Here is a 9,804-nt window from a genome sequence, read left to right as displayed (position 1 = left end):
CCACACCCATTTAGATATGTTTATTTAAAAATCAGTGACATTACTTAATGATTAAATCGTGTGTTAATTTTCTAATAAGGATGATGACACATCCAGGTTCTTGTTACACAATTGTGTTCTGTCTCAAAAGCAATGTAAAATAGGTGGATTCTAATCTTTTCTGACAGTTAAAACAAGCATGGACTTTTCCTGCCTTCCTTCCCCTATCAGAAGAGGAAGGGAATTCCCTAGCCCTCCCATAATACAAAGCCCTTACGTTTGTGTAATGTTTTAAACACGCCAAGGCTCCCTGACCTACTTTTATCTCAATCTCTACCCACAACAGCCTGATTAGGAACACCCAGCATTAACCTTACTCCCATCCGCACAGGAGGAAGCTAAGGACACTTAAAGCCTCTCTCAGCCTGACGGGGTTGCAGAGCCACAGGAAGCTCCCTCTTTTGACTCTGGGCCCAGTGCTCTTTCTGATATGCCCAAATTTTCTTAGTGCCCCCAAATGCCCAAGTGTACAAAGTTCAGATTTAAGACACAAGTAGCTCCCTGTACTTAGCCACGAGCTATCCTAGAGTCCGTAGTTTTGTTTGTTGGTCGGCTGGTCTGTTTTCGCAGTCCGTTTCAGGCTGACTGCCATCTGGAAGCTTACCAGCTCTTCGGCTGATTCTGGTAAAATGTTCTGTACTTTGAGCTCAGCTTCTGGTTTGTAAAATGTTCCAGGTGGTTGATGTAGAAATAAGAAAAGAAGAGCCAAGCTTATGACAATATTTCCACGGTGCATCAGCAAACCCCTGATGGCCTCTTGAGGTGAGCTAGATATGAAAAGGCCACTTTTTTATATAATAAGAATTGATGGTGCCCTCTCATGTGGAAAGTTTTGCATGAAACTAGACGTGGGGAATTGCATTGTTGGTGGGGTTTTTTGTTGTTGTTATTGTTAATAATGGAAAACATGACTTTAATTACTGGTTATATTTTTCTCAGCCTCTGAGAAAAAGATCCATGAGCTGCTGTTGACCAGCTGTGACCTCACTTGGTTTATCCAAAGTCAGAAGCCTTGTGCTATCTTACAGTCACCAGCATGCATAGGAACTCATACACCTCACTCTCTGCATTGCCCGTGTACGGTCGATCTATTTATATAACACTGAGCACAAGGTTTTGCCTGTAAATCTGAGATTCTTTCTGAGAAATTCAAAACATCCTGCTCAGTCCCTCTCTTTTATGTTCCCTCGCAGCTATTAAAGATGAAGGATACTTTTTATGTTTTTCTGCCCATAAATGGGCTGCCCCTTGCCGGAAAGAGTAAGGGCTCTTTAACATAAATTCCGTTTCTCCAGTGAAGTTTAACTCGGCAGTCTCCATTTATCCCTGTGTCTTTAAACCCTCTGCTCCTAACCTGATGGCAGGGGTTTTCTTTCCCTTGGAACACTGGATTGATTAGCAAGCTTGGACCTGCTGCTTCCGAGAACCACACTCCCGGCTAGCTGGTCAGGCAGCATCACATGTCAAGGCGTGTAGACCTGGCCTTTGCCTCAGTCCTTACGCCAGAGTGCATCAGCTGGTCGAGGTCACCATTAAGCAGTAAAGGTTCACCCATGGTACTGGGACATGGTCCGTGTGGCTTTTGTCAGACAGTGGCAGGCTGGCTCCTGGAGCAAATAATATCATCAGCATATCTGTCTCCAAACTCCTGTGTCAGCCGCTAAGGGAAAAAAGAACTAGTAACAAAACGATCAGCAAACGTCTGATACGATTTGTATGGTTTTTAGACAAAAAAAAATGTATTACCTTACTACTTCCTATTATAGTTTTATTAGCAACGAAAGGGAATACAATCACACGTGCAAAATTTACTGAACACACATGGAGCAGCTTCCCCTTGCTTTTATTTCCTCCTCTCATCTTCTCATGTGTGGGCCTGGCTAAGCCTCCCGCCACCAAGAGAAAGCTAATAACTACAGCAAGAAAGGGACCTTGGTGACGGTGCCTCACCTCCTAGACATCCCAACTCTGTGATTCTGACTCAGCAGAGGCTGCCTTCCCCTGAATGCCACCAGCTGTGTGGATCTTGCTACATACTCTGCTCACTTGGAAAGGCCACATAATACCACATTATGGGTTATTAGATGATTTGAACTAGCAGAAGATGTGTGCTGGGTGGGGGTGATTAGTACATAGCATCACATAATGGACATCAAACAAGTGGCTAGCTCTCAGGAAAGCATGTAGGACAGCAGCGTAGCTAGTGGGGGGCAGGAAAAACTAGAACTTAAGCCATTCTCAACAGTGGATACTTAGTGTCCATTCCTATCAGGTATGAGTGGGAGTCACCAAGAGCATCAGCAAGAGATGGGCTGGTGTCCGCCTTGGGTTCAAATCTCAGCTCTGCTACCTGGTATAGGTACTGTTAGTGTCCTGGCATAAACCACCTAACCTCCATGAGTTTCGTTTTTCTTATCTGAAAATTAGAGCTAATTATGCCCACATCTCACTGGGTTGCAGAGAGGATCAAGTGTGATAACGTGTAAAGAACCTGGCATAGTACCCAGCCCAAAACAGATGTCCAATAATAATAACGTGCTGTTAGGCATTGGCAACTAAAAGCAGTTAATGATTTTGTTACATAAAAATAAAGATTAAAAAAAAAAAAACAAAAAATTGGCTCAGTGGTAGATCTTTGGCCCAGTGGGTGGAAGTCCTGGGTTCAATTTCCAGTCAGGGCACACAGGCAAAATGACCATCTGCTTCTCCATACCTCCCCCTCCTTCTCTCTCTCTCTCTCTCTCTCTCTTCCCAACCACAGCCATGGCTTGATTGGTTCCAGCATATCGGCCCTGGGCACTGAGGACGGCTTTCTGGAGCCTCTGTCTCAGGTGCTAAAAATAGTTTGGTTGCAAGCATGGCCCCAGATAGGCAGAGCATTGGCCTTAGACAGGGGTTGCTGGGTGGATTCTAGTCAGGGTACATGCGGGAGTCTCTCTCTCTCTGTCTCCCTTCCTCTCACTTAAAATAAAAAAAAAAATAAAATTTAAGTTAAAAAAATAAAAAAACAATGTTTCATATTCTAAGTATTTTTTGTTTGTTTTTAAGAGAGAGAGAAAGACAGACAGGAAGGGAGATGAGACGCATCAATTCATAGTTGTGGCACCTTAGTTGTTCATTGATTGCTTTCTCATATGTGCTTTGACCTAGGGGTTCCAGCTGAGCCAGTAACCCCTTGCCAGCGACCTTGGGCTTCAAGCCAGTGACCATGGGGCCATGTCTATGATACCATGCTCAAGCTGGTGACCCCACACTCAAGCCAGTGACCTTGGGGTTTCAAACCTGGGTCCTCAGCATCCCAGGCCAACACCATCCACTGCTCCACTGCCTGGTCAGGCTTATATACTAAGTTTTAAATAAACTATACTGATAATTGCTTCAGGAATCTAAAGTGTAGAGCAGTGGTAGTCAACCTGGCCCCTACCAGTGGACGTTCCACTAGTAGGCGTTCCAGCTTTCATGGTGGGCGGTAGCGGAGCAACCAACATATAAATAGAAAGATAGATTTAACTACAGTAAGTTGTTTTATAAAGATTTATTCTGCCAAACTTAGCGAAAATCCAACATAAAGTACTTGGTAAGTAATTTTTATTATATGCTTTAATTTGCTAACTCTGCTTTATAAATTTTATAAAGTAAAGTTACTTCCCTACTTTATAAATCACCATTATTGTGGAACCAGTGGGCGGTTAGAAAATTTTACTACTAACAGAGATTAAAAAAAAAGTGGGTAATAGATAGAAAAAGGTTGACTACCCCTGGCTGTTTAATAAAAATATAATGCAAGCCACAAATGTAACTTCTAATTTTCTACTAGTCACATTAGAACAGTAAAAAGAAAAGTGAAATTGACTTTTAACATTATATAATAGTTTATTAAACCCAACATAGCCAAATATTGTTTCAACATGTAATCAATGTAAGGATTAATAGACATCTTACATTCTTGTTTTTATGCTGCGTCTTAAAATTAGCTGTGCATTTTACATTTGTAGGACTCTCAACTCAGATGCTAAATTTTCATTGATGATACCTGGTCTGTATTTAGATTTTATAAAACTTACAGCTGAAAAAATGGATTCAAAAAATCAAGTTGGTCCTGGCCGGTTGGCTCAGTGGTAGAGCGTCGGCCTGGTGTGCAGGAGTCCCGGGTTCGATTCCCAGCCAGGGCACACAGGAGAAGCGCCCATCTGCTTCTCCACCCCTCCTCCTTCCTCTCTGTCTCTCTCTTCCCCTCCCGCAGCTGAGGCTCCATTGGAGCAAAAAGATGGCCTGGGCGCTGGGGATGGCTCCTTGGCCTCTGCCCCAGGCGCTAGAGTGGCTCTGATCGCAACAAAGCGACACCCCGGATGGGCAGAGCATCACCCCTGGTGGGCGTGCTGGGTGGATCCTGGTCGGGCACATGCGGGAGTCTGTCTGACTGCCTCCCTGTTTCTAGCAGCTTCGGAAAAGTAAAAAAAAAAAGAGAAAATCAAATTGTTCCAAATGTTCTTAAACATTTCCCAAAGACCGAGTTGTGTATCAGTCTTTAAATATAAATTAATTAATATGAAATGAAATACAAAATTAAGTTGCTTAGTGTCACTAGCCACATTCCAAGTGCTCAACAGCTACTTGAGCTAGTGGCTATTTCCTGGGCTAATCCTCAGGAAGTGGACAGAGCCCTGAAAGGGGCGCAAGGAAAGGAGTGAGGCAGCGTCCAGGCAGGTGGAACAGCCCGAGAGCTGGGTGATTTGGTGTGTGCCTGGGACAACGGGGTTACCAGTGTCATTAGAACCAACTGATTGAGGTTGGAGAGGTGTGGTGGAGTCGGGACAGGAAGGGTTTGGATCCCTGGTGGTGATGTTGAGATGTTGATTCTGTCACTAAACAGGAACCCCTGGAATATTTTGGGCAGTGCCTGGCATTTAGAAGAGCTCTTCTAAATGCCAGGGGATGAGCAACGTGTGCACTGTTTGAGGACTACTCACCTGGCCCTAGGGCCCAGGAAAAGATGGCGAGAGGAGAGACAGAGCTGAGAAGAGCAGTCTGTGGTGGCTGTAGGGATTTAGGTGGGCAGGGAATGCTTCCTGCTAGGGGGAGAGCCAACAGAACCTTCTTGAGCCGTTCCAAAGCCAGGCTACACAGGACTAAGGAAACCAAGACTGTGCTTTAGAGTGAGGGCAAGCACAGAGGCAGCAATGGCTGGTGGCAGGACTGAAGTCTGTGCACTCGGGAGACTGAGCTGACATTGAACGGTTTAAGGAACCAGGGTGCTTCTGCTGGCCAGGAAGTGACTCGCCTAGGACAGATGGTTGAAGCCAGGCCCAGGAGACTGTTTCTTTCTTTTCTTTTTATGGGTTTTTAAAAGCAAATGTATAATTTATATCATTCACTCCACCCTGTGAATCACACGGTGATCCTGGACTTTGTCCAGAGTCTCGGAGATTATGAAAGTCACTCCTTAGTTCTCGGGAACAAACCCCTTGAGATGCTGGTTCTAGGCTGGAGCTGAATTAAGGACTTTTCAGGAGTCAGAACCCCCTGAAACCTCTCTGTTCCCTGGCTAGCTTTCTTCATATCCCTAAGATGTTTCCTGGGAAAAGCATTACTTCTAATGTGAAGCCAGGTTTTTCTGTGCTTTAAGGGGGAAGGCTCTTACGGAAGGAAGCTGCTCATCCCCTGTCCCCCAACCCCTGCCCCACTCCTCCTGAGTCACTGTAATCTGCGCACATGATTCTGGTCCAAATCAAGCCTGCCGGGGCTGCTGGCATACAGTTAGAGACTGAACTCTGGACTGTGACACAGCCCAGGGCTGTAGGGAGTGCCTGTCTGGGCTGGGCACTGCACTCTGTGTTGGGGAGTACAAAGGCGTTTACAAGGAGGAGTTTACCGTGGACGAGGCCAATTGGTCAACCAGTCATCACCATGTTAAGGGATCTGTGCCAGGAAGAGAGCAGGGACAGCTGCCCTAGGGCCTTGGGAGTTAGAGTTTCTCAACCAGCCTGGGAGCTCTGTGTGGGGCCTCATTGAAAGCAGGCGGCTGGTGCTTGAGTTGAGCTTCGAAAGAAGAGAAGGGGAAGAAGGGAATGGGGAGGAGTGCATTCTCATTCTAGGCTGGAAATAACATCCAGATGAAGACTAGGGGCCATGGAATAACAATGGACTAATAATGAGATCATGGTGGTGGTCATTGTCTATGAGCTCTTCTAAATGCCAGGCACTGTCCGAGGGCTTCTCCTCAGTGAGCCTTCTCCTCATTCCCCAGATAGGGGAACTGGAGCTCTGGGCGGTCAGGTGCACTCTCCAAGGTCACACTCACATGAAAATTGCGGATTCAAATCCAGATATTCCTATCTCCTGCCACCCCTCTTAGCAGCAGCGTGCATGCCAGGGCTGCAAATCATTCCACCTCATATTGGAGCACATGGGGACCCCACACTGATCTACAAATGTTGGGTTTTAGTATTGTCTTGACAAATGGACCAAAGTCATGTCTTAGGGGTGTCATTGGTTCCTCCCTGTTGCTGACTAGAGCACCTGGAAGAGTTGAACAGATAGTCCCATGCCGGACAAGAAAGCGACAATTAGTGACGGTCACAGCCCTGCCCAGCACAGCCATGTGCACCGTCAGGGCAGTAGTGTGCAGAATGGCCCTTGCCCACAACGTGCCCAAGTAGCTCTGATCCCCTGGCTGAGTGTGTCTGGGCAGGCGCTTCCTCCCAGGGCTGGCTAGGCACCAGACAGTTGCCTTTCTAGGTCAGCTGTGCCGAGGATGCAGTTTGTATAAAGTGGTAGGCATTGCAGGCACACCGAGTAAACACAGACTATCTCCCACTCCAGCGTTTCCTCTGGGGAGGCTCATCCTCCAACGAGGCTACTTGATTCCAACTCTCTTATCAACAGGGGCTTCCTATCCTGATAAAAGGAAGCTATTCAAGTTCATTTCCTGGTATTGCCTTGACCTCTCCGGGGCAGACTAGAATTGGAGCGAATGTCGCTTAGAAGAGAATATTTTTCACCTTTAAAAATCCATGGTCCTGGCTGGTTGGTTCAGTGGTAGAGCGCTGGCTCAACATGTGGATGTCCCAGGTTTGATTCCCAGTCAGGGCACACAGGAGAAGTCCTCATCCGCTTCTCCACCACCCCTCCCCCTCTCACTTTTCTCTCATTCTCTCTCCCCCACTCCTGCAGCCATGGCTTGATTGGAGTAAGTTGGCCCCAGATACTGAGGATGGCTTCCTGGCCCTGCCTGGCCCTGCCTTAGGTGCTAAGAAGAGCTTGGTTGCTGAGCAATGGAGCAATGCCTCAGATGGGCAGAACATCACCCCTTAGCGGACTTGTACGTGAATCCAATCAGGGGGGCATGCAAGAGTCTGTCTTTGCCTTCCTTCCTCTCACTGAATAAAATAAAAAATTTTAAAAAATCCATGACACAGCCTCAAATCCTCACACTATACAAGCCTACAGGCATTTTGAAAATGTTTCTACCCAAAGCCTATGCCTTCAATGTTTACTTTGTACTTCAGCAAGTTCAGCTGTACTTTGGTTTGGGGGCTCTCCTTGAACAGGCCGAGCTGCCTCTAGCACTGTATTTCTAGACCCTTTTTCCCTTCCCAATGTCCATTTCCACTTCGCCATCCCTTAAATAGGCCCTGCTTCCTCTTTTAAATTTTTCCTCATACTTCTCCTGCTTCCCCCTTGCCCTGTGATTATAAAAGTCCTACCCTCCTCTCTTTCCAAGTACTATGGAAGTAAGAGATATGAGGAAAAAGCGGTGAAAGACATCCTTCAAGATTTAGCTAAAAAACAAAACAAAACTCAAACATTCCCTGAGTTGTGTAACCATTTTTTTTAGCACATGCATGGGCACTCACACACGTATGTGAGGGAGATGGAGAAAGAGAGAGGGACAGACAGGGACAGACAGCAGGAAGGGAGAGAGATGAGAAGCATCGACTCATAGTTGTGGCTCCTTAGTTGTTCACTGATTGCTTTCTCATACATTCTTTGACTGGAGGGCTCAAGCCGAGTCAGTGACCCCTTGCTTAAGCCAGCAACTTTGGGCTCAAGTAAGAGACCAAGCCTTGGGCTTCAAGCCAGTGACCAGGGGGTCATGTCTATGATCCCGCACTCAAGCCAGCAATCTTGGGGTTTCAAACCTGGGTCCTCAGTATCCCAGATTGACTCTCTATCCATTGTGCTACTGCCTGGTTAGGCATGTAAACTTCATTTCTTCTCCTTATCTGAACTCCTATGGAAAGCTTAGTCTCTGCCATCCGGTTTAGGACTTGTGGCAGCCAACCTTCAAAAAGGCCCCTGATGAGATGCTACTGAGATCTGCACCCTTGTGTAACCCCTCCCAAAATGAACAGGGCCAACCCATTGAACTTATAGGTTATCAAGGCACAGGGCTTTCCAATAAAGATATGTGGCTTCCACCCTGCTCTCTGGCAATATTCCTAGAACAGTAGCCCACCTCATACCGGGAGGACGCTCAAGTAGCCCCACACAGGAGTCCACGTGGGGAAGAACTAAGGCCCCCTGCAGACAGACAGCCCCACCTTGGCAGCCCATACAAGTGAGCCACCTAGGAAACAGGTCCCAGCCAAGCCCAGGCATCAGCTTGTCTGCAACCTTTTAGGAAATCATCCTAAGCTAGAACCATGCAGCTTTAAATTGCTGCAAAATTCCTGACTCACGGAAACTATATGAGACAACAAATGTTCGTTGTTATATTAAGCTGCTAAATTTTGAGGTAATTTTATACCCAGTAATAGATAACTCATTCAGAACTTAAAAATAAAAATGGTAATAATAACAATAGTTAACATTACGGAGTGCCAGGCACATCTTAGCACTTTACATGTAATATCTCATCTAATGGTACAGTCACTACTGATAATAACAATAATGAACACTGGTGACATGCCCGGAACTGTTCTAAGTGCTTCACACACGTCCCATTCAACCCTCTGAAGTGGCCCCACACGGTAGGTACCATGATTAGTGCATTTAAGGAAATTGAGGCAGGTAGACGTTCAGTAACTTGAGTCCAGGGAACAGTGTGGATGTAGCAGAGCGGGATTGGAGCCCAATCTGGCTCTAAAGCCCGAGCCCCTGACCACCCTTTCCTATGCTCTCCCTGCTGGTCTGGGTAACTCCGGCTCCCCAGTCCAGGCACTGCCTTCTCCAGCGTCTGGGTCTCTGGCCTTTGATTCCCACCACAATGTGCACATAATAAGGGCCCTCTTAAATGCTTGCAGGTCAGAGGCATTCCTTCACTCAGTACCTGATCATTCAACCGACTGACTGTGGCACTGATCACATCTAAACACAGTAAAGCTTTTCCAGGCGCGAGCATGCCCTGCAGAGCCACCAACAGAATGGTGCTGCCCAAGGAAATGTGCTTTTATTTTTTTTTAAGAGACAGAAGAAGAAATGTTTTGTTTTTTTATAGACCCATGGAGTCGCACTCAACTGGTTTGTCCAAACAGCCTGCTGGACATGTAGGGCCAGGATTGTGCCATGAGATTTGACCTGTAAGCACTCATGTTCCTCGACCCTCCAGGCTCCTACCCTGCCCATTCTGGGGTACTTGGCTCCCACCAGGGACCTTGGGGATATTAAAAGCACCTTCCATTTATCAACCAGATACTCAGAAGGCCCTCTGGCATCAATTTCACTTGAAAGCACAATCATTCAGATTCCTCATAAACCCCAGCTTGCGTCAGCGCCTGCCTCCTGGTCTGGGAGTCCAGGCTGAGTGCCTGCGTGTGTCCACGG

This window comes from Saccopteryx bilineata, chromosome 6, assembly GCF_036850765.1.
Source record: "Saccopteryx bilineata isolate mSacBil1 chromosome 6, mSacBil1_pri_phased_curated, whole genome shotgun sequence".
NCBI lineage: Eukaryota > Metazoa > Chordata > Mammalia > Chiroptera > Emballonuridae > Saccopteryx > Saccopteryx bilineata.
The sequence above is the reverse complement of the archived record's forward strand: the minus strand, read 5'-3'. Positions refer to the sequence as shown.